This window comes from Phascolarctos cinereus, unplaced genomic scaffold (assembly GCF_003287225.1).
Source record: "Phascolarctos cinereus isolate Bilbo 61053 unplaced genomic scaffold, phaCin_HiC Scaffold_4;HRSCAF=312, whole genome shotgun sequence".
Lineage (NCBI taxonomy): Eukaryota > Metazoa > Chordata > Mammalia > Diprotodontia > Phascolarctidae > Phascolarctos > Phascolarctos cinereus.
Genome location: NW_027555847.1, coordinates 375,562,470 through 375,588,500, shown reverse-complemented (window position 1 = coordinate 375,588,500; position 26,031 = coordinate 375,562,470). Strand labels below are relative to the sequence as shown.

Sequence of the window (26,031 nt, the reverse complement as noted above, 5' to 3'; positions counted from 1 at the left end):
GCTATAGGTGCCCACCTGCATTAGTGGAAGAAATTTCCTCATACAGGGAATTTCCCATACCAGATAAACCAAAGGTTTGGTCTCTCCACCTTATCCCTAGCCCTAGCCATGCTTGTTGACCTTTGTTTAGTTCAAAAGGAAAAGAGTGGTCAAGAAGGGGTTTACAAAGTAAATAGGAATTAATTGCTGGTTAAATAACTATCTGAGGTCCCTTCCACAGATTGATTCCATGTGGACACTGGTGAGTAACCAGCACACTCTCACAAACTATGCCAATGCCCACATTGGCCAAGAGCTGTCATGCCCTTGTGGAGAAAAGGGAATCTGTAGGGTCCTTTCTGTTGCGATTCTGAATGTTCTCCCTCTTCTATATACCAGGCTTTGAGACTTCGGGGATGTTTGGCATGCCCACTCGCTAGCCAGAGCTCTAGCAGGAGGAGTGAGCCTTTACAACCTTCCATTTTTATCCTTCCTGACCATCGCCACCACTATCATCGTCATAATCACCATCATTGTCATTGTCGTCAACATTTATTGACCTGTGGTGTCCACAGCAGTGTGGAGGAGATGAAGAACTCCCTATGATAGGCTCCTGTTTTCTATTGCTGACAAAAAAAAAATAATGTAACAGAAAGCAGTATCTGTTTTCAAATGAATGATTCAGATAATAAGTACTATAGACATTTTTTTTTTTGGTTAGGCAATGGGGTTAATTGACTTGCCCAGGGTCACACAGCTAGTAAGTGTTATGTGTCTGAGGCCAGATTTGAACTCAGGTCCTCCTGAATCCAGGGCCAGTGCTCTATCCACTGCACCACCTAGCTGCCCCTACTATAGGCATTTTGGAGGGAAAGATTACTGTGGGCTGATTGTGGACCAGTGGGGGAGAGGAGGTGTACTGGAGGAAGTGGGATGGGAGCTGGGTATGTGTAGGGCTTCCATAATAAATGCAGGAGAAAATATTACAGACACAGTAGAGGGAAGGATTTGAACAGAAGGAAGTTTAGAGATTTGGAGACTCCTAGGTGGTGGTGGTGGTGGTGGTAGGGGCTCTCAGCACCTTAAGGGTGCTGGTCTCAGGAAAGAAAAAAGCTATTCCCCCCTCATCAAGGTACCCAGATTACTCTCAATTCTCCCATGATCTGACCCAACCTCCTAAAGTAATGCTCTGACTCTGAATCTTTCTCCTCCTTTTTATAAAAACTTAACCTATTGGGTATCTTCTTATTTATCTCAGCTGCCAGGCTAGAAAGGATCAGGAGAATTCACTCACACTAAGACGTTAATGGGTGGTGATGACTTAATATGTTATACCTCCTGTGGGGTACTTGACTGGATTAGGGAATAGTGCTTTTAATTCAAAGCAATGGCTCATTAATGGTGAAATCTCAGGCCACAGGCTGATGGGAGAGAATCATCGTAGGGGGTGGGAGGTGGCATCATGGCTCATCTCAATGCCCGTGAGTTCCACATGGTACCACTGATTTGGGCCACCTGTTTCAGTTTCTTTATCTTTAGAGTTGGCCCTGAATGGACACCCTGGCTGGTAGGTAGGAGACCCTGAGGGAAAAAAAATGTAACAAACTGCTGAGGAATCTGTTATGAAGATCATTTCCCCACTTTTCCAATCAGAGCAGCCTATTCAAAGGGGACATGTCTGAATATGCGTGGGAGGGGAGCAGAAAAGAGGGGGAGGGAGCCATGAAATAGGAGGGGCTGTGGGGGAAGTGCGCCCCAACAGTAAGAGATGCATTTGCATTCTCTTCCTCCTGTAAATGTGGTCTGAGCCAGGCAGCCAACCTCCTGGCCTCAATTAGTGGCTGCCTGGGGGAGAGGGAGATAAGCCGGCACTGAAGGACCGGACTCTAACAACATCTCTGCAGATTTATTATTTTTTCCTCACACACACGATTGACACGACAAGCCAGCCCCACGGGGAATGGAGTTCACGTGGGCCAGCTGCTGCTCCTGCTGGAGGAAGAAGAGGAAAATGAGGGAGGCTCGGACCCTGCGAAGACGGCTGCTTCTCCGAACCAGCCCAGCCTGCACTGCTGGTGCAGGGGGCCCGGAGTGGAGGGGGGAAGGGAGGGGCAGATAAGGGGCTCCATGAAAAGACTCTGGCCCATCCCATTTCCCTCCAAATCACTCCCTATAATGACTTATCCAAGGAAATTATCTCTGGGGAAAGTGTGAGGGACTGTACATATCTCTTTTTCTCTTATCCTCCCTCCAGGGTCCACACCGTTACATCCAAGTGTTTAATGCAACACTTAGATGGGTTGTCTGCGCTCTCGCTCTCTCTCTCTCTCTCTCTCTCTCTCTCTCTCTCTCTCTCTCTCTCTCTCTCTCTCTCTCACACACACACACACACACACACACACACACACACACACACACACACACACACACACACACCCCCACCATCAATTTATTTGAGAGAAAGGAGATTCTGGGCAACTCCTGAGAGACGGTGTGTGGCTCTATGAATTTCTAAGAAATGTAATTGCTCTACGACTTTGAGCAAGTACTTGCAGGTTTGTACCAGTCACATCTGTGGTCAATTCAGGAGTAAATGGAAGCCACTGTGGTCCAGTGGAGGTGCCCAGACCCCGGAGCCTGATGAGCCAGGTTTCCCCATTCCCCTCAGGTAAAGTGAGATCGCTGGAGTAGATGGCTTCTGAGGACTCTTCTAGCCCTAAATCTATGATCCCATAACTTGCCCTGTGACCTTGGGTAAGTCACTGTATCTCTTTGGGTCTCAGGCCCTTCTTCATCTGTGGCATGAGGGAGCTGGACAAGATGACCTTTCAGGTTTCTTCCAGCTCTGACATTCTATGATTCTACTATAGCTATGAAACTCTTCTTTTGAAACGGTTTATTTTTCTTTCTTTCTTTCTTTCTTTCTTTCTTTCTTTCTTTCTTTCTTTCTTTCTTTCTTTCTTTCTTTCTTTCTTTCTTTCTTTCTTTCTTTCTTTCTTTTTTTGTGAGGCAATTGGGGTTAAGTGACTGGCCCAGAGTTACACAGCTAGTAAGTGTTATATGTCTGAGATCGGATTTGAACTCAGGTCTTCCTGATTCCAAGGCAAGAATTCTGTCCATTGTGCCACCTAGCTGCCCCTAAAATGGTTTCTAATCCTCAGGAGATGATGGCCCATTTATTTTGAGGGATATAACAACATTCCAATATTAAGGAAGGATTTGAAAGGTCCCTTAGAGATGGCAGCAATGGGCTTTGACCTGTAAGCAATTGATGAAATCAATGTTTTTTCTACAGATCAAATGCTATTATAATAAAATCTAACAGACAATACTAATAGTTTTTTGGTGGTCCTGGAAACTGTTTTTTTTTTAATCGTTCAAAAACATGCTGTGGCTTCCTACTATCTTCAGGATAAAGTCCAAACTATTTGTTCTGGCATTCAAGGCCCTCTATAGTATCGTTCCACCCTCACTCTCTAACTTTAGCACCCACAACTTCTTAAGACAAAGTGAGATGATTTTATAAAGTTTTGCAAACTCTGAAAAACCATATATAAAGTACACATGTATATTTCATACAGACATGAAATAGAAGATCCATCTGTACATATGCATACATGTGTACCACACAGTGCAACAGAGAATGTGTTTAATAAATGTTTTAACTATCTATGCATCTATCTGTGTCTGTGCAGATATTATAGATGGAGAACAGCAAATCTCTATAACTAACAGTTTTAGGGAACTGCTTGCATCACTGAGAGGTGTCTGTGATAGGGTTAAGTAAATAGCCTGAGTGTGTCAGAGGAAGGATTTAAACCCAGATCTTCAATGCCTCCAAGGCCAGCCTTTCAGCACTTCACAGCTACCTCTCAAAGAGCTACACGAGTGTCAGCAGTGCTCACCCCTATTACTGCTTTTCTCCTCTAATAAAGTCCACCTCTCACTTGTCCCCACAACACTCTTATGATCATTCCTACTCCCTCAGACTTTATTTCCCTGCCTGCAATGCTCTCCCTTCTCCTTTCTGTTTTTAATACTATCCATCCTTTGAAGACCAAAGAAAGTCAGATCTCTTCTGTGAAGAATTCCTGGATTAGGATGCCTGGGGAGGTAGTGAGTCCTCCAAATTAGAGATCTATAAGCAGAAGCTGGATGACTTTTTTTTTTTTTGGCAATTGGGGTTAAGTGACTTGCCCAGGGTCACACAGTTAGTAAGTGTCAAGTGTTTGGTCTGAGATAGGATTTGAACTCAGGTTCTTCTGACTTCAGGGCTGGTACTCTATCCACTGCACCACGTAGCTGCCCCTGGATGACCTTTTTTTTAAAGGATATAGTAGAAGGAATTCCTTTTCAAGAACATGTTGGATTAGAGGGCCTCAGAGGTCCCTCTGTGACTCTGAAATTCACTTCACCACTTTGGATCATCCCAGCTCAGAGTGAATTCTCCTTTTTCTGAATGCCTGGTGCATGTATTTGTGTAACTGAACCACTTGTTCAATTCATGCATTGCCTCACATTGCTACTTAATTATTTCTTGTGTTCCAGCCTCTCTCAGCACCTGATTTGTTAACTCCTAGAGATCAGAGGCCATCTCCTACATTTCTTTTGTAGTCTCCTCAGTACCCTGCTTATGTATGTAGTAGGCACTAAATAAATGCTTGTTGAATGCATAGATGGATGGGGGGATCGATAGAAGGGAGGGAAGGAGGGAGATGGATAAGTGGTCCAGAGTTTTAGAGATCCCACTGTAGTATTTGCCTGGCCCCTGAACCCCCAAAGAATATATGACCCTGGGTGGGGCTAGACAGGCACTTATGACAGGCATCTACACTGCCTTTCTTCCCTCTACGTTCTGTTGAAAAATGCTTTCCCTTTAATTATTGCTTCTTACCTCACAGACAGGAAACCAAAAGTACAGAGAGATGAGCAATTTATTGAAATTAGAACAGTCACATCCCAGCTCCTCAATACACAAGCTTTCTAAATGCGTAGCCTATTTGGGACAGATGGTTTTGAATAGTCATTATAATAATCCCTTACAGGTGTATAGCACCTTTTGGTTGTTAGGGTACTCTGCCATCTATTATCTCACTCTATCCTCACAAACCACTTTACAAGATAGGTGGGGCAGGGATTCTTATTCCCTTTGACAGGTAAGGAACTGGAGAGGTTAAAGGTTGTGCAATGTCGCATAGCTAGTAAGTGTAAGACTCGGGATTTGATCCCAGGTCTTCTGTGCTTTCCATTACGTACCAACCTCAGTATAACTAATCCAAGATGAATGAATGGAATGAATCCAAGATCTTGGGAACTAGAACTTGTTAATAATACATGGGAAGAGAACTCTTCATGGATTTTAGAAAGACTAGAGCTATAGAATAAGAATTGTGAGGTGCATGGGAGAGGGCAGCCTGCCTTGCCAATAAGAGTATTCTGGCCATCTTGTTAATTCTACCTCCACAGTATCTCTCACATGTCTCCTATACACAGCCACCACCCTTCTGTAGACCTTTATCACCTCTCTTGGGTTGCTGCAGCAGCCTCTTATTTGGACTACCTTGTCTCAAGCCTCTCTCCTCCACACAGATGGCAAGGTGATATTCCTAAAGAATAGGCCCAACCATGTCTTCTCTTCCAGAAGCTTTAGTGACTTCTACTTTCCTCTTGTTGTTCAGTCATGTTTGACTCTTGTGACCCCATTTGGGGTTTTCTTGGCAAAGATATTGGAGTGGTTTGCCATTTTCTTCTATAGCTCATTTTACAGATGAGGAAACTGAGGCAAGCAGGGTTAAGTGACTTGCCCTCAGTCACAGCTAGTGTCTGAGCCCAGATTTGAACTCAGGAGGATGAGTCTTCCTGACTCCAGGCCTGGCACTCTGAGTATTATGGCACCACCCAGCTGCCCACCTTTTAGAATCCCTAGCTTCCTTCGAGACTGAGTTCAAGTGCCACTAATCAGATAGTTACCTGAGGCCTTTCTTGTCTTCCCCTAGCTACTACTGCTTCCCCACTCAAAATTACCTTATCTGATAGGAACTATACACCGGCATCTACTTTCCATATATTTCCGTTCACTTGTCTGCATATGTGTTGTTTCTCTTGATAGAATGTAAGTAATTTTGTTTTTGTTTTTTGTCTAGAACAGTGGCTGCTGCACAGTAAGGGCTAAACAAATGTTTGATTGATTGGTTCTCGTGGTAGAAATGGGGACATCCAGGCTAACCCAGCCTAATGGATCATGATTCAGGGGAAAGAGCATTACACTTGGAGCCACAGGACGTCAGCTCGTATCTTGCCTCTTTTATGTATTATCTGTGTGACCTCTGACAAGTCACTTAAATTCTCTGGGCCTCAGTTTCCTTATCTGAAAAAGTGGGGAGGAGGGGTACATTAGAATATGACCTCTAAGGACTCTTCTAGCACTACATCTATAACTCTATGACATGATTTTTTAAGTTCATTCAACTCCCTTCATTTCCTATGCCTCTAGACTTGCAAACTAATTTTTTTTTAAGACAATTGGGGTTAAGTGACTTGCCCAGAGTCACACAGCTAGTAAGTGTCAAGTGTTTGGTCTGAGGCTGGATTTAACTCAGGTCCTTCTGACTTCAGGGCTGGTGCTGTATCCACTGTACTACCTTGTACCATCTTTTCATCTTAAACTACTCTCCTGTATAAACTTCCCTATGGAAAGAGAATGTGCTGACCAATGGGCATTGGCATCCCAGTCCCTTTGGCAATTTAAAGTATTTTTTAAAAATACGTTTTTAAAGTACTTTAAAAAATAATATTTTATTTTTTCCCCCAATTACAAGTAAAAACAATTTTTAACATTCTCTCTTTTTAAAAAAAAATTTGAGTACAAATACTCCTCCTTCCTACCTCTTCTCCCCTCCCTCCTCCCTGAGATGGTAATCAATTTGATATAGGTTATACATGGGCAATCATGCGAAACGTTATTTCCATATTAGTTGAGCATTTTAAGTATAAATCAATTAACTGCAAAACCTTTATCAGGTAGTTCTTTGTGAACTTGGTTTACATGAATCCCTCTCTCAGATACTGGTCATGACTGATAAACCAACTTCCTAAGCACACACTAAGGATTCTACCCTAGGACCCCTGGTGACCTTATCAATTGTTAGACACCCTTTGGCCTTGCCTAAGATAGTCTGCTGCTGCTGCTGCTGCTGCTGCTGCTGCTCTCTGTCTCCATCTCTCCCCCCACCGCGCCCCCACCCTCTCATTAACTACAACAGTCCTATGAAAAAGGGTTTTATAGCAACAGAGAACAGATCGGGGAATCACTTGGGGTAGTGGAGAGTGAGGCCTTTCTTAGTGCCCTTGAAATCATGGCACTTGGTCAGGAACCCCATAAACTTAAACATAAGGCATATGCCTACTCCATCCAAGGCTTCCCACTTAATGAATTCTTCCACATCTGAAATTCCTCACTACCACACTGGGCAAGGTAGCATACAGCAACCTGATCGGAACCATGGAACAAAAGCAGGAAGAAGAGCCCTTCCTGGGCTCTGTCTGAGACTTGCTGCTTCAGGCACCAACTTTATTTCATCTTTTCATAAGTAACTGTTAACGGAGAAGAATTACAGGAAGGGTATTAAAAAGGAGAAAAGTTGGCGGAGGAATGCATTTTTTTTTCCCTAGGGGAAAAAAAAGACCCTTTTGTTACAAACTCTTTTGGAGGCTGACTCAAACTGAGGACATGCAGAGAATTAGGCTTTTCCAAATTAGTTGCGAGGTACTCAGGGCTCTTTATTATTCATTCTATTAAAATCAAAATATTAGCTAATGCCTCTCACCCTTGTCAAAACGGGCCTGACAACTTCTCTGATGCATTGTCCTACTTGAAAGCAAGGAATGAGTTCTTTGAAGGCAATGCCTTTATCAGACCCATTCCAGTCTCTCTATCACACGGCGACATACAAATCTTGACCTGCTTTGTGCCTGACAGACTTTAGAGGCACGGGGATAAAGCTGTCGATCCAATCAGTGCAGCTCATCGTTTCAGTCCCTGGGCAGGGGGAGATCATCCGGGAGCCTAGACTATATAGAGCTTGCCATCGCCCTCCTGAAAGCCTCTAGGATTGGCATGGTGGTTAATTGACAAGAGTAGCAGGGGAGAAGTGACCTGTCTCCAGGGGCTTCTCCCTCACCACTAGCGTGGGTAGGTGGGGGAAAGGAGCTGTCATCAGGAGTGAGTCAGGTACTGAAGCAAACAAGGCTTAACATTTTTTCAAAAGAACTTTGCATGCTCCCACTGGATGGTCACTGTCACCTTTGTCTCTGGAAGAATACCTTAATCCAAACAAGTCCCATTTCTATATATGCAGTCAAGTCTGGCAGTAGATACTCATCCATCCACATACTTATTCATGCATTGGATAAGCCTTTATTGAGCTTCCACTATTTGCCAAACATTGTTCAAGATGCTGGAAATACAGAGGGAAAAAATGAAACAGTTCGTGTCCTGGTGGAGCTCACATTCTACTGGGGGAAAACCTGTATGTGTATATGTACACACATGCACAGACATGCATATATACAGCTACAATTTCATACAAATACATATATGTTATATACATACACATATATGTTAATACACAACATATATCAAGTAAATAAAAATTAATTTGTAAGACACTAGAAGTTAGAGGGCTCAGGAAAGGCCTCACGTAGGAGATAGCATTGTAGCTGAGTTTTGAAGAAAGTTAAGGATTCCAAAAGATGGCATTTAGGAAAGAGAGCAAAGGCAGAGAAACAGAGGAATGTTACACAGAAGAAATAGGCCACTTCAACTGAAACACAGAATAGGCAACGAGGAGTAATATGTAATAATCCTGGGAAGGTAAGCTAGAGACAGATTGTGAAGGGCTTTTAAGGAGCCTTCTCTGTCAGCAAGTGGGATGATGGCAGGATGGAATGACTAAACCAGCCTCTGGAAAATAGGACTGCACGTTGCTTCTCTTCAGGAGGTCAGTCAGGTCTTGCTTGGGGGCAGAGATCAGATGTCGGGGGCTAATGGATTCAAAGTTCAAAGTCATTTGACCTAGTTCCTCCATTTTACAAATGAGAAAACAACAGCACAAAGAACAGAGATGATTCGTCCAAGGTCACAGAGGTAGTAAGTAACATAGCGGGAATTCAAACTCAGGGCATCTGACTATAAATCTGTAATTCATTAGACTTGCTGCTGTTCATTGTTGAGTTGTTTCAGTCATCTCTGACTCTCTGTGACCCCATTTTGGGTTTTCTTGGCAGAGATACTGGAGTGATTTGCCATTTTCTTCTCCAGCTCATGTTATAGATGAGGAATCCAAGGCAAACAGGGTCAAGTGATTTGCCCAGGGTCACACAGCTAGTACGTGTCTGAGGCCAAATTTGAACTCACAAAGCTGAGTTCCCCCGACTCTAGGCCTGGCACTCCATCCAGTACACCACCTAGCTGCCTGTCATAGAGATAAGTCAGGCACTATGGATAATCCATATTTGACAGATGAGGAAATGAAGGCCTGGAGAGACTTGCTTGAGATTACCCAGCAATGGATTGACAGAGGCAGGCCCAGACCCCAGGTCTCTCAGTCTCTTTGTTCAATAGCCTAAGTCTTGGTGCATAGCAAAGAATGTTGGCTTGGATGTCAAATGACCTGAGTTTAAATCTCGGCTTTGCCACTTAGCATCTGTGTAATCTTGGGCAAAGTTGTTTCATCTCTTTTTTTGGCCTCAGGGCTGTCATCTGTGAAATGAGGGAGTCGGACTTGGAATAAGGCACCAGTCTTGCAGTCAAAAAACTCTGGATTCAAAGCTCACCTCAGACACTTAATAGCTAAGTGACTCTGAACCAGTCACTTATCCTCTCTATTCCTGATCTGTAAAATGAGGCGGTTGGATTTAATGGCCGCTAAGGTCCCTTCCAGTTTTAAATCTATGACCCTAAAACAGATCTCTGCCTTCTATAAACTTCTAAGCATATTGTTATAGAGCTGCTAGTATGGTGCAGTGTAATGAGTACAGGGCCTGGAACTAGAGACTTGAACTCTAGAACCAGCTCTGACATTTACTAGCTGCAGAAGCATGAGCAAGTCAAGTGGCCTGAAGGAGAGATGAAGCCATCTCTGTGAACCTATTTTCCCATCAGTAAAATGGGAACAATAACATTTACCCACTGCCTACCACATAAGATTGTGGTAAAGAAAGTGTTTTACAAACCTTAAAGCGCTCCATAAATGTGTATTGTTCTCCTCCCAACCTGGTGTCGTGTAAAGACCACTAGATTTAGATCTCGGGTCTAGTCTCATCTCTGATTTTTTGTTGCTGTTGTTTAGTCAGTTAGCTGTGTCCAACTCTTCATGAACCCATTTGGGGTTTTCATGGTGAAGATACTGGAGTAGTTTGCCATTTCCTTCTCCAGCACATTTTATAGATAAAGAAACTGAGGCAAACAGGGTAAAGAGACTTGCCCAGGGTCACACAGCTAGTAAGTATCAAAGGCCAGATTTGAACTTTCCCACTCCTGATACTTGCTAGCTAAGGTCAAATTGTTTAACCTAAGATGGAGACAATAATACTTGACCTACTAATCTTGAAGGACTATCTTGAGGAGAGAGCTTCCATGGATTGCAAAGAGCCGCATAAATGAGAGCTATAATTATTCTTCTAGTTACTATCTTGAAGCCAGACCACGGCCAAATAGTGTGCCGGATGCATCATCGGTCCCATAGTCCATTAGGGCCAGCAGGTGCAGTAACCCAAGTGCTAAAGAGAAAGGGAAAAAAAATTCTCCCTCCTTCATCTTCCAGGTATCTTTATATTTCAGGTACTACTTCAACATTTTTCCTAATAATATGACCTGAACAGGACTGGGTCTAGCCCACCATTTCCAGTGGGAAACTTTGAACTCCTTAATGTCCAAATCACCTTATCAGCATCAGCTAACAAGTCATTACATTGTGTCCCAAAAATTCTATGGAGTAATAAGGAGACTCTACTGATTTGATGTTTTATCAGGTTTCAGGTTGGGGAAATAGATGTTATTTCAATCAGGATGATGATTCTATTTCTCTGCTGGAAATGACTTTTTTTTTTCCTGTGGCAGGGAGAGACATCACCAAATTTCATTTAGGGGACTGGGCTGGGTCATGTGGCAATTGAATGGATTTCCTCATAACCTCAGAATGGGAGCATGAGCATCAGTGGGAGATTCAAGGAAACATGAGGAAACAGGCACATAAAATTGTAAAAAGAAAAATATAATTCTATTCGAACACTAGACAAAGCCGATGAGACTGAAACCCAGGAGATAAGCACTCAATGTGTGCCTTAAGGCAGCAACTCTGCTAACTGAACAGCTAGTGTAATATTTGTATTGTTTGGGACAATAAGGATATCAGAGAATGATAGAACCATCGAATTTTAGATTCAGAATGGATCCAGGAGATCAACTGCTCACCCTCTCCTAGGTCTCTGTGTGAATGCTTGCAGGGATAGGGAGTTCATTACCTCATTAGGCAGCCCATTTCATTATTTGGAGTAGCTCTGCTAGAAAGCCATGAGGAAGATCCTCTCTATATATTGATAAAGCTCCTACATAATAGTAAAATCAAATTATTAAAAGTCAGAAGGTTTTGATAATATGCTAGACATAATAGTATTCTTTGTCTTTTGGTGTTTGCTGGAATCCAAGAGCTTTTTTAAAGTTAACTCTGTCAGAGTCTACTAAATTGGAAAGGCTTCAAATATGTCCAAAAATGGACTTTGGTCTGAGAACTAGCTTAGAGAAATGGGGAGGGGCTCAAAATCAAGAGCAGACAAAAGGTGATGCTTTTGTGGTCACTGCAACTCATGAAACTGTCATTTAAGAGGAAGGAAATAAGCATTTATTAAGCACAAATATTATCTTATTTGATCCTTACAGCAACGCTGGGAGGTGGTACTATTATTATCATCTACATTTTACAGTTGAAGAAATTGAGGCAGACAAGGTTAAGTGACTTGCCCAGCTAGTAAATGTCTGAGGCCTGATTTGAACTCAGGTCTTCTTGACTCCAGGCTCAGGCTCTATATGTTGTGCTACCGGCTGTATCAGAAGGTAGAGGGATCCAGATATACTTTAGTGGATGCACCAGTGGTGCATCAGGCACACCATCTGGCTGTGGTCTGACTTGAAGACAGTCACTAGAAGAATAATTATAGCTCTCATTTATGCAGCTCTTTACAATCCATGGAAGCCCTTTCCTCAGGATAATCCTTCAAGGTTAGTAGATCAAGTATTATTGTCTTCATCTTAGGCTAACTAATTTGACCTTAGTCCCATAACTAGCAAGGATCAGGGGTGGGAAAGTTTAAATCTGGCCTTTGACACTTACTAGCTGTGTGACCCTGGGCAAGTCTCTTTACCCTGTTTGCCTCAGTTTCTTTATCTATAAAATGTGCTGGAGAAGGAAATGGCAAACCACTCCAGTATCTTCACCATGAAAACCCCAAATGGGTTCATGAAGAGTTGGACACAGCTAACTGACTAAACAACAGCAACAGTCATCACCCCAGTGAAATCCCAGGTGTCTGAGTAGTATTTAATGGTAGTCATTTGTGTATATGTCTTTTGTTGTTTAACAGTTTTTCAGTGGTGGTCAACTTTTCGTGTCCACCTTTGGAGTTTTCTTGGCAGTTATTAGAGTGATTTGCCACTTCTTTCTCCCAATTCATGTTACACACGAGGAAACTGTTAACAGGGTTAAGTGACTGGCCTAGGATCACACAGCTAGTAAATGTCTGAGGCCACATTTGAACTCGGGTCTTCTTGCCTCCAGGTGCCCCACTAAACTATAAATTCCATGAGGAGAGGCACCAGATCCAGTCTAAAATGCATCTCTCCCCTAGTACCTGGCATAGAATTCTTACAAAGCAGGCACTCAATACTCTTATAGAGAACATTGAGTTCTTACATAGCAGGTGCTCAATAAATCTTGGGTTGAAATGTTGAATTGAATTGAGCTAAACCACATCCAAACAGGAATAGATAACACATTTAGCAAAATCTCCCTGATTCAGAGTAACTGGAGAGCAAGACTGATCCAATTCAGCAGAAAGCCTGACTTATAGACTGGGTTTGAAGGGAGGCGGCTTCATTCTGTTCAAGTGCTGGAATACAGTAATTCAAACTCAGTTGTTGCCTAATAGGGCTCTTCATAGGGGACCTGCTCTAATGAATTGATGAGTGACTCCTTATTAGCATGCCAGTTGTTCTGTTATAAATGGCCCATCTAAGGTGCTTGAAGATATGTGGGAAGTTTGATAAGCATTTTAAATATTCCTCTAGGATCTTGTTTGCGCAATGAATTTGTACTCTCTCTAAAAAAAAAGTTTCTCTAAGAAAAGGTTAAGTTTCAACTTAATCCCAAAGGACAAATGATCACAAATTCTGAATTAATGGGGCCTGAATGGTTGACAGTTTACTAGAATACATCATATTCAGTCAAAGTTTGAAACATAAGAAGCACCATCATTTTCAATCACAGCAGAGTTTGAAATTCATGATTGCTTATTTTTAGCTGCTATGTATCTCAGGAATTCCAGCTTGAAAATCACTGTCAGTCCAGGTGAAAATGACATTTGGCTCTGTCCCCTGTGACTGGAATATTTGGGGGGCTCCAATGACGGAGGATAAGGTCTTGGAATATCATGATTCTGCATCCTTTAGTGACATCCCAGCAGTCTCTCTTGCCCCGAGTCTTTACCTATGGCTCATTTCCTCTGTGAACAAAAGCTTCCCCTTCTTTCTAGTTTTCCAAAGGACCTTTTTCCTTGGCCAGTCATGCATTAGACACTCAATTACAAATAATGAGAGTAAGCTTCTGATTATTCACAAACCAAATAATAATAATAAAAAAAAAACCCTCAAGTAGGCAGACTTGAGTATAAAGAATTGTATCATGGTCATTGATCTCTAGAGAGGGGAGTGATTGTAACATACTGCAAGATTCTCAAGGGATTCCAGATTCTCAGAGGAATTATTCAATCAAGTCCTGAGTTCTTCAAGAACAGGGATTCTTAACCTTTTGTGTCCTAACCCTTTTGGTGAAGTCTATAAGCTGTTTCTCAGAAATAAGGTTTTTTTTTAAATGCATAAAATAAAATATGTAGGATATGAAAGAAACCAATTATATTGAGATATAATTATCAAAATATTTCTAAAAGTTCACAGACTTCAGGTTGAGGGTTTAGAGTGAGATGTATTTGTATCATATGTTAGTTTTTGGAAACCTAGTCCAGGGCTGTTAGAATCTATCCCTGCACTCCATTCTCAGCTTGATTCCTTACGCAAAGATTTAGTCTTAGGCCAGTCTGCTGGCATCTCATACATAGGTTATGCTTCTGTCCATACCTCCATACTCATGCTATCTCTCTGGCTGAAATCTTGCCCCTCAACCCTACCCTCACACATACTCTTTTAAAAATCCTTTTCATTCTGTAAGCCCACGCTTAAGTAGCCCTTCTTCCTGCAGCCTTCGTGGTCTATTCCGGTCCACATTGATCTCTCTACTCTCTGAACTTCTGTAGCCTGGACTGTCTGCATCAGGCAATCTGGAACTTAATTATGTACTGTCCCTTGTGTTATCTAATTGCTTCATGTGAGTATGCCTTATCTCTTCTATTAGATTATAATTGCCTCAAGCCACTAAATGCCCCATGTTACTTTTGCATTCACCACAGCCCCCATTATAGTGCCAGGCATTCAGCAGGCACTTAATAAATTCATTCTGATTGAGTCATTGAATAGTTTGTATAATATAGTATCTCTTAAACAGAATATTAATTTATCAGAATACTCCATACTCCACTGACCCTGGATGAACAAGATGTTTAGGATCATTTTGACATCTAGCTCAGACTCAGACCAATTGTTTAAAATGAGAATTATGAGGCCCTATCTAGGATTCCAAATCCAGCTAAGTGGTAAAAGAGTAACTTTGTTCTGATTATGTAGAAGATTCTTTCAATGACCAGTGGCTTCTAGCATTCCACCACAAGTTTGAGATCTGATCCCCCTTTTTGGTATTGTTTGTTGTGGTGTGTCTTGTTACAACGAAAAAATAAGCCAGATCTACCTTCATTACTCCCTTACCCTTGCCCCACCTCCAAGCAAAGGATCTTCTCTCTGGAGAAGAGACCAAGTCTTCCAGAACGTCCCAGTTAAGCAAGATGGGAAACCATCTCACTTTTATAAACCAAAAAGGCCAGATTCTATACCATCTTGGTAAGAACCAGTCTTCAGAGACATCCATCTAATTCTTCTAAAATTCAATGCGTTAAGAAGTACCCCCAAGGCATTAACTTGTGTTTCCAAGAAGCAAAGGATACCGCTGAAAACAAGATGTTAAAACTGGCTCCATCAGAGACCCGTCCTTCACCAGGAAGAGGAGAAAGAAAATTCCATTTCCCAGGGGCATTGTTAAATCACAGACCCTCCCCAAGGAATCGAAATTCATACTCACAAGCAACCTGGTCTTAGTCTCAAATTTCAGACCCACAGTTCCTTAGCGAACCTGATCATTTCCTGTAAATAGAAGAAAGGGAAGGGAAATCATATCAGCATCTGCTGTGGGTATCTTTCTGTGGCTACATGGATGACCTCTGCCATTCTGCACCTTCTCTGTATTCTGTCTTCCCAGAAACACCCTTATGAACCTCCCAAGGTTTGTTTCTTACCAATCGAGAGGACAGACCCCTGCTTCATACACAATCACACACACCTACACACCCCTACATGGGTGCAGGACACACACCCACACACCCCCCCACACACACACACACCCTTGACACTGTGCCTTTCTCAGATTGACCAGCACATCCAATTCCCCAGAGGCTCTCACGAATCTTCCTACTCCAGGATGAAGCTTACACTTCTGTAGCATGGAGTTGCCTAGCAACCCCGTGCAAGAGACTCTGAAGGCCTTCCTAAATTGGACCTTAACAGCACAGGGCATCTCCTTGTACAGCTGCCTGAATCTTAACAATCTGCCTCTGAATAATAACACCGAGGTAATTGCAATTCACGGACCCCAAACTACATTTAAATAATGTTCAAGCGCTGACACAAACCAGCAAAGGCCAGAGATTTCATAGTGGAGGCTGACGTTCGGCTGGTAGCTCCTGCTTTGTGCGGGGCTGGGGAGGGGGGGGGGAAACAGAGAGGTGACACCAATGGCTTGAGTTAATGACAATACGAACTTGAACTCTGAATGTCCCTGCTTTTTTTCATTACTGTGTTACTACCTCAATGCACTACAGTGATATTTGGCACAGGCTTGTCCTTTAGTCTCTTCCGTGTGCACAGGGTTATGTTGTTTATTTTTACCGTCTTTTGTCCTATGTACGACTATATTTCTTGGTTTTTTAAATGCCAGGAATAAGTAAGTGGTAGGAGAGGGGTGTGTGTGTGTGTGTGTGTGTGTGTGTGTGTGTGTGTGTGTGTGTGTAGGCTGAGGAGAACTCACTAAACAAAGCTGACCAGCACAAAGGCATTGGCTTGATTTGGCCAAGAACAAAGACATTTCCAGGATTCCATGCTAACATAGATTTAAAAAAGGGGTAGGGGTGGGGGTGGGGCTAGGGAATTGATAATAGGGACAGAATGAAAACTCCATGAGGCCAGAGCAGTTCTTTTTGAATTCCCAGTGCCTGGCACAGTCATTGGCACACTTAACAAATGATTCTTGAATTTCCTGAATTGAACTGAAATGAGGAATGGAAGACTAAGGGAGGGAGCTGGGGAGCCTCAGACCGAGGAGACAGACCCATTTGTGGCTAAGGCTGATGGGAAGAAAGAACTTTTCTCAAGTGGCTAGAATCTTGGAAGTATGTAAAACATGGAGAGATAGCAAGCTGCCATTCTTGCAGCAAGAGCTGTTAGTGTCAGGCAGATCAAGTTTGTTCATTCTGAAAGCCTGAAGCACTTTTTTTTTTTAAGCTCAACATCCCCTCATGTACTAAAAGCATAATGTGTAAGTTCCTACACAAGTTCCAATACAAGACTTCTGTCCAGCTTCATTTTGGAAGTCAAGACTGCCTGCCCCATCAACAGGGTCAGTTAGAGAGCCTTGTATCCACCTCCAAAAAAACCATTCCTGAGCCAAGTGCGTTAAGTCAAGCTCCCTTCTTGTGAATATGGTGATTTTAATGTCCCATGTAGCTGTGGCTGAATGACAAAGAAAAATAAAGAATATAAATTAGAAATAAAATTTATAGTGTGAGGGACTGAGTCAGAAGACTTTGGTTGAAACCTTGTCTCTGTCACTGATTCACTGTGTGACCATGTATAACTGCTCCAGACCTCAGTTTCCTCATCTATAAATGTGAGGGGGTTGGGCAAATTGATCTCTAGAGGCCCTTCCAGTTCCAGATCTATGATCATATGAGTAAACTCTTCTACCTCATCTTTATGGCCTTGCAGAATAAGATACTCTCTACCTATCCAACCCTAGTTCTCACTGCTATCTAACATGATTACCATTCTCCTTACTCATATGTATATAGCACTTTAAGTTTTGAAAAGGGCTTTCCTCACAAAATCCCTGTGATGTAAATAATGCAAATATCATGATTCCCATTTTACAGATGTAGAAATTAAGTCTCTGAGTAGAAGAGTTTCCCATATCCTTCACTGCAGCTGCATCAAGTTTTTCAGTGTCCTATCCATACTCCATATTCATTCCTGCCTTTAGTCCTTGGCTCATACTTTTATCCCTTCCTGGGTTGCCTTTCCTAGTCTCCTCCATCTATCCAAATTGTACCATCCTTCAAGGTCCAGTTCAAGTGTCCCCTTCTTCATGAAGCATTCCCTGTCCACTCTAACCACAATGACCTTTCCGGTCCCTGATCTAGAACATACTGTTTGTGCCACAATTGGGCACTTGATTAAATATTGTCTTGAATTAAATATTGTCTCTTTTGTACATGAATATAGTCAGTCAGTAAGCATTTATTAAGTGACTACAATGTGTCAACAAGAGTCCCTCTCTAGAAGTTCATGGTCTAAGGTACTTGTGGGCAGGAAATATACCTTCTGTCCTTGAATCTCCCATAGTGCCTGTCACAAGGCTGGACCCATTCTATATGTATCTTTCGTGTCCCTAGTTATTTCCATGTTGTCTCTCCCATTAGAATATATACCCCCTGATGGCAGGGACCATTTTTACTTTTCTTTGTATCCTCAGTTCCTAGCACAGTGTCTGTATATAGTAAGCACTTAGGAAATGCTTGTCAACTGACTGAAATAAAGACTTGCCAAGCAACTGGCAATTAAATACTTCATCTCTCCTTAAGCATTTTCTGGTAGATTTTAATAGCCACTCTTCCTCCCAATAAACTAATCTCTGCTGGGGCCAGGGCACTCTTTGCGGAGCTAAACACTCAAGGTCAATTCAGCCAATGAGCATTTATTAAATCCCTCCTTTGTGCCAGGCACTGTGTTAAGAGCTGGGGATACAAAGAAAGGCAAAAACCAGTCACTGCTTTCAAGAAGCTCATGGTCTAATGGGTAACAGAACAATCAAACTGCTACTTATAAATAAGATATATAGAGATAAATTGTGGGTAGTCTCACAGCAAAGGCACTAAAATTAAGAGGACTGGGGAAGGCTTGGGACTTTAGTTGAGAGTTGAAGCAGCCAGGAGACAGGTGAGGAGGAGGGAAAATCATTCTGGGTGAGGGTTGAATATTTCCTTCAGAACCACAAACACAGGGGGTCCCAATTAGCAAAATCACATTAAACCATTCTTATCCATACCCTACCTTTTCCACTGTCAAGTCTTAGGGAAAAAGAGAAAGCATGGAGTCAGGAAGCCAAATTAAGATAATATTTCCCCCTTTGTCCTGCCACAAATCTGGCATTCTTGGTCCGGAGGACAAATGGCCAAATCTGAAGAGCACATCACCTCTAGATAAATAAGTGACAAGGGGCAAGGCCCCTCAGCTAAAAAAGGGTTCTTAATGATTTCAGGCGCCTTCCAAGACCCAGACCTCTGTGCTCTTAAAGCTGACTGCCTGGCTAGCCCTGTCCTCCTTTACATCATTAAAGAACACTCACAACTGATGACTTGTTTTCCCCTCCAATCTCAAGGAGCAGCTGGAAACGGGCCAAAGACTATCATCAAATCTCGTTCCCTCATCGCCATGGCTTGGAGACCAGCTGGAGCCAGGAAGGACCATCTATCAAAGGCACAGTCTCGAAGATGGAGCAGACTATGGGTCTCTTTTTGAAAGGAGACAGAGCCCTGTCTAGCTGGTAATGGGATCTCAGGGGAGGGCAGAACTATATGGGTCAGGTAATACTGTCCACAGAAGGGCTCACCTTCAGAAGAAAGACTTCGAGGTCCTTGTTCAAATTGTAAAAAGGGTGGAATACTTCTTAGAATCCTTTCCCTTCTCTGATGGTGAGAGACCCCCCTGCACCCAAATTCAGACACCTAGGACCCTCCTTCTGGGCATCAGGCTGCCCAGAGGACACCTTCCCCCATTTTAGCCCTTCAATTTTTTTTTTCCTCTCAACTGCTACTCATACACCTTACGTAGCCTGTATCCCTGATTTAGAATAAGATGTTCATGGCTGTTAATGGCTGATCCCTTCATAGGTAGCCTACCTCTGTCTATGTTAACTGGAGATTTCTGTACCCTAAATGAGGAGAGCATGGTTAAACACTGGGGATTTCAGGTGGAGCAGCAAGATGGTAGAGATATTTGGGGGGACGGGAGCCTTTCCAGGCTCCAAAAATCAAGGTAGACTTTTACATGATCTATGCACAGCTCTAGCTCTGGCCTGGATCCTCAGAGGTGGGGATTAAAGGAAGTCAGTACCTTCAAAGGTTTAGTCTACATCTTTCTTCCTACCTCTGACTTGCCTATCTACCAACATTTGGAAGCAGGCAGAGAAACAGTATCCATTGTGGCTGAGGATGAAAAGGTAAATCTGAGCAGCATGGCATGGCATGGCCATCCATGACCAAAGAAACTATTTTTTTCTTAGCCAAAAATTTGTATTTGCAACTAGGAAAAAAGGGCTCCACGGCGATAGGCCCGAGGCTAGGCACTGTACAGCATCCATTGAAGGTATGACATGTGCCCTCAGGGAGCAGGCTTTCTAGTCATCTCTACAGTGTGAAAGGCAGGGGAAACTGTGAGGCAGACACTCCTGTGACCTTCATTTTCACTGGGTCTCACCTAAGTATACTTATACCTCACCATCCATTACCCAAAGTTGTTCTAACTCCATGATCTTGAACTCTGAAATCTTCCTTTTTGACCAAGATCTTTTGTCATTCCCCTCTCCTTCCAATTCATACCTACTAAATCTGCATTTGTGGGCCACAGGAAAAGAGCCAGTAGATAAGGATAAATGAAAAAGAAGAGGAATGATTGATGGGGCATGCCCATAGAGGAGATGGATAGGAATGAAATTGAGGGCACTGATGATACAGTTAGTGTTGAGAAGAAAGAGGGCTATATTTTCCCCAAAGACAAAGGAAGTGAAGATGTAGATGAGTTTTATGGAGAACTAGAAATGAAGGAACTCAAGATAGATGGCCTGCATTTTCTTAATAAGGAAGGAAGCAAGGTTATCTGCTATGAAGTTATACGAGGTGGTGAATAGCATGGAGGTGATTTGGGGAGCATGAGGAGAGAGAAGATTTGGAACACTCACTATAAGGCATGAGATAGAGAGCCAGGGGAGTGTGAAAGAAATCACCCATCAGTGGGGGCCTACTTGAAATAGGATAGTATGAGTTTATAGTGGATCCAATAGGCATGGTTCCATGATTTCTACCAGCTACTGAACAGGAGAAAAGAAAGCATATGATAGTGGTGATCCAAGGTTGTTGGGGCACGAACAACAGAAGGATACGAGGACAGGGGATTCAGTGCTGTCATTTAATTTTTGTATTGCAGTTTAGGATAGCCAATTTGGGATTGGAAGGGATCTTAAAGTTCTATGGCTCCTTGTTTCATAGATGAGGAACCTGAAGGGTACAGTTGGGGAGGTAACTTGTCCAAGGTTATCTAGAGAACTAGTAGCAGAAACTGGATGTGAACCCAATCTCCTTTCCCATCATCCAGTAAGAGAACTACTTCAACACTTCTACTTCTTAGTTCTCATCCTATCCCCCAACCTACCCTAAATCTATATAGCACCTAGCAGGATTTGATGTTGTTGTTTTAGTTATGTGCAGCTCTTTGTGACCCCACTTGGGCTTTTCTTGGCAAAGATACTGGAGTGGTTTACCATTTCTTTCTCCAGCTCATCTTACAGATGGGGAAACTGAGGCAAACAGGGTTAAGTGACTTGTCCAGGCTCACACAGCTAGTAAGTGTCTGAGGCCAGGTTTGAACTCACAAAGATGAGTCTTCCTGATTCCAAGTCCAGTGCTCTAACTCCTGTGCCACATAGCTGCCCCCTACCTAGGAGGATACCTTGCATATAAAAGGTTTTCAGTAAATATTTACTGGCTTATTGACAGATATTGATTAAGAAAGCTTAGGGTGGAGGAGGTCCATGACAGTAGGAACAGGGAAGGAGAGAGGCTAAATTTCCTTCACAGCTTTGACATAATAACAACACCTAGGATAAGTACGGTGCTTTAAGATTTACAAAACACTTTATGAATACTATTTCATAAACACGACAACCCTATGAGGTTATTATCCCCATTTTACAGTCTGAAGGAGGTTAAGTGACTTGCTCAGAATCATGTAACTAGTAAATGCCTGAGGCTGGATTAGAACTCAGATCTTTCTGACATTCTTTTTTAGGACTTTTATATCCTCTATTCTCCTCAGTGGCTGGTCCCACTAGAATGAGGAAACATCCTTTTATTTTTTATTTTTCGAAGAAAATCATGGAATTAAAAACAGCATAGAAAGAGTTAAGACCCGTATCACTGAGCTAAACTCTGGAGAAAAACAGACCACCCCACTGCTGTTACTGCTGCTGTTGCTGCTGCTTCCCCCTCCCCCCTTTTCTTCCCTTCCCTTCCCTTCACTGCCCCAGCTCCAACACTCCTCAAAGGCAGGGTAGCAAGACAGCTGGCCATAAATATGAGTCAGCTCACAGCACCTCTCCAAACCCAACCCACCCACAGCCTGCAGATAAATCCCCTCCCCGAACATGCACAGATCTCACTCAGGAAAACATTGTCCAGCCGGAAACACAGAAGACCAGATTAGCCTGAGCCTGAGCAAACAGGTGTGTCTTTGCCAGCTCTCACCCTCAGATGGCAAAGGGGAGGTGGAGGAGGGAGGAAGGAAATTCCAGGCCTGGGGAAGGACTTGAGCCCCCACCCTAGTCCAGTTTGTAAGAATCTTACATAACCATATATATGAAGATGGACAAGATATACACATACAATTACAGACTGTATGTATATGTGATATATACATATTATATATTATTATATACATATATTATATAAACATATTATATATTATATTATATATTATACACACACACACACACACACACACACACACACACACACACACACACATAGACAGATATACTACACATCTTTTTGGTGGCCCAGGTCTCATCCCACCTCTTCCATGAACCCTTCCCTGGCCACCCCAGCCTATAATGATTTTTCTGAACTCAGGTTAATATGAACCTTTCTTTCTCTGAACTCAGAGCATTTCCTATGCATTATTGTCTTAAATTATTCTTTAACTGGGGCATTGATGTGCAGGGACGTAACAATGTTAGAGCTCCAAGTAGCCTCAAATTTCACCTTGTCTAACCTCTTTATTTTATAGATGAGGAAATTCAGGCTCAGAGAGGGAAAGTCATTTGCCCAAGGTCACACAGAGAATTAAGGCTAGAACTGGCACCCTGGCCTTTTGACTTTGAGCCCTGGAATCGTTCTACCATACCACACTGGGAGTTGGGACTCAGACAAGGAGATAGATTTAAGGGCTTTGCAGGAGATGGGAGTTGGGGGCAGCGAGGAGTTTGGGAGGGAGGCAATTATGTTTGTGGGTAGGAGGTAACCAGATCATTGGCCTCTCAGTGTTTTGCAAATGACAGGATGTTGGGGTCTCTGGCTTTGATATGCAAGCCTAAAATAGTCCTTAGAATTCAGAAAAGGATGTCTTGGATACACATAAACTAAAAAAGACAGCGTCGGAGGAGAGGGAGACAGAAAAGTTGTTTCTAGCTTGAAAGATAATCTCTCTCGGGGTTGTAGGCTTGAGGGCTGTATCCTCAGCACTCACCCATTTCATCTTCTCTGGCTGCCTAGGGTCAAAAAGGCAATGGGAGCTCCTTTTAATCAAGTACTCCCAAAGTGCTCTGAGGAGTACTCTCTCTGTCCAAGGGTACAAGGAACCAGGGCATCACCCTGGGCTTCCCATCTTAGGATACTGGCCTTGGGGGAGTGGGAGAGATGGTGAGAGGAAGCGGCTCCCTGGGCTGGAACTCCCCCTTCCACCTTCACGAGGGCAGAGGGAGGGATGGAGTTGTCTCTCCCTGCTACCCCACTCTGTTCTTTGGCCTCTTCTTTCCCTCTCTCTTGATGTTCATATTAACCTGATTTCACCCCTGTATAAAGGCTGGAGGGGTGTGGTAAAGATACACAGGGCAAATTGCCAAGGGGCCCTATACTTTGCTAGGGTTGGCCTACCAATGTTGCTACTAGGCTTGGGACAGTGAGGGAGAGATACAGGTAAAGGAAGAGGGGTGGGGGATGGGGCAAATAAAGAAAGGAAAAACTGATATATCATTGAGACAAGATTCAAACTTTGCCTGACTCCAACTATACCAGCTAACTGCCCAACACAGCCCTTAGTGTGAATGTAAATCACCCATTTTCCTTTCTCAGCGGGATGGCATTTTAGGCTTGATCTCTAATGGTGGAATGGAAGGCTTTGTCTCCTAACAAAGGGATTTCAGGTGTAGCTGTGCAGCTGAAAAGGTCTGCGACAGGGGAAATCTTCCTGGTGACCCTGAAATCATACATATATTCACCACATTCTGCATTGAATGAGATAATTAATAATAATAGCAGTGATAATAATTCATATTTATATAGTTTTATAAGATTTACGGAACACTTTACATAACATGATCCCATTTGATCGTCGCAACAGTCTTATGAGGTAAATGCTATTATTTATGTCCACTTACAAATGAGGAAACTGACGTTCACTGAGGTTAATGACAGCAAATGTCTAAGGTGGGATTTGACCACCAGTCCTTCAGACCCCAAGTCCCACACTCTCTCCACAATGCACTTTATTATTTAGAAAGCAAATATGTGATAGCAGCTCCTATTTAGACTCAACTGCTCTGGCCCTTTTGGCAACAGAAAGTTAGGGCTGCTCACCCCTTCTTTATCACTGAGATCTGTTGGACACAAGGACTCACTGAGTCCTGTTGTAGGTGTTAGGAAGCCAGGCGCTCTAACTGCCAATATACCTCTAGACTGTTTCTGGGGCATGTCACCTCCACGGTTGCTCTTCAGTTTGCTCATCATATCCTGAGAAGTTGGTTTAGCTTGGATACCCAAGCACCTGTAAAAGATGGCAAAGCCCATTGCAAAGCCCAATTAGGAACCTACAGAGCACATTCCACTCACCTCAGGGATTTGTTTTACTGAAGGCTGGCAGACAAGATACTCACAGAGCTCTGCAGGAGGTCAGCTGCCTTTAATTACTGCGCTAAATAAAGCTTCTTATTAAGTGTTGCAATGGTTTTTAATCTTCCTTATTGTCTCTCTACACCCTCCTCCAGTTGCCCCCTCCCCCAATATGTTTCCTTTTCAGTATAAACACGCTAGTCCCATCAGTGCTGTCAGTGGTATAGTCCTGACCTGTATAGTCCTACATGGTGTCAGGCTAAATGAAACAGGGTAATGGGGCTTAGACCTTTAATCCCATTGCTGCAAGATGGCTAGAGGGAGAGAGAGCAGTGGCCAAAGAAACCACTTAAGAGATTCATGGTGGAACGGATAAACTTGAAATCAGAAAGACCTGAGTTCAGTTCCCATCTCTGACACTTAATAATCAAATGATCATGGGCAAATCACTGTGTTCAGTTTCCTTATCTTTAACATAGTGGTATGAGTATCTGAGGCTCAAATGCATAAACGTATGTGAAGCATTTTGCAAACTTAAAAATACAGTATTGTAATAAATACATAAATAAATAGATGGATAAACAAACAAACAAACAAATAAATAAATACTATATTGTGTGATCTCAGGCAAGGCCCTCATCCTCCCTGGACCTTAGTTTCCCGTTTCAGTAAAAGGAGGGGTTAGATTAGAGAGATTCTAAGGTCCCTTCCAACTCTCCATCTGGGATCCTGTGCAATTGGTTATTATGGCTTTGTCCCTTCCACTCCACCAATGATTCACTCCAGGGGCAGTGTGTTCAATCATTCAACCAGCCAGCTTAAGCATCTACCACGTGCTAGGTATGATGAAGGGTAGAAAAGAAACCCCTGCTCTCAGTGTGCTTCGAGTCTAGCTAGGACATACACATGGACATTTACCTAAACCATATGTTGGCAAAAGAAGCAGCAAACGTGTTTCCTGCAACAGTCAGAGAAAAGGGAGATGGATTACTGCTGACCTTGGTGGTCAAAGAAGGTTCACAGAATAACAGAGCTAGAAGAGACCTAAAAGATAATTTGTTTGTTTTGGAGTTGAGATAATGAAGGCCTAGAGAGGCAGTAATGTGCCAAGGTTATATGGGGAGTGAGTGCCAGAGCTGACATTGGAACCCAGGTCACCTCATTCCCAAATGGATGGCCAATGATTTGATCCTGCTACATAAGTCCTCAAAGGATGGGCAGAATGAAGACTGTGAAAAGTAAGGGGAAGGGAGCAGCTAGGTGGCACAGTGGATAGAGCACCGGCCCTGAAGTAAGGAGGACCTGAGTTCAAATCTGACCTCAGACCAAACACTTGATACTTACTAGCTGTGTGACCCTGGGCAAGTCACTTAACCCCAACTGCCAAAAAAAAAAAAAGTAAGGGGA

At 42.9% G+C, this 26,031-nt stretch overlaps 1 protein-coding gene across 1 annotated transcript in view; it reads right to left on the bottom strand.

Annotated features, from left to right (window-relative positions):
• ZBTB7C (zinc finger and BTB domain containing 7C) overlaps nt 1-26,031 on the bottom strand; it is a 525,518-nt gene that overhangs the window by 214,962 nt on the left and 284,525 nt on the right. Inside the window, exon 3 of the mRNA XM_020985794.2 lies at nt 15,498-15,559. The gene's annotated coding sequence lies outside the window, so the exon portion shown is untranslated. The remainder of the gene's footprint in view (nt 1-15,497; nt 15,560-26,031) is intronic.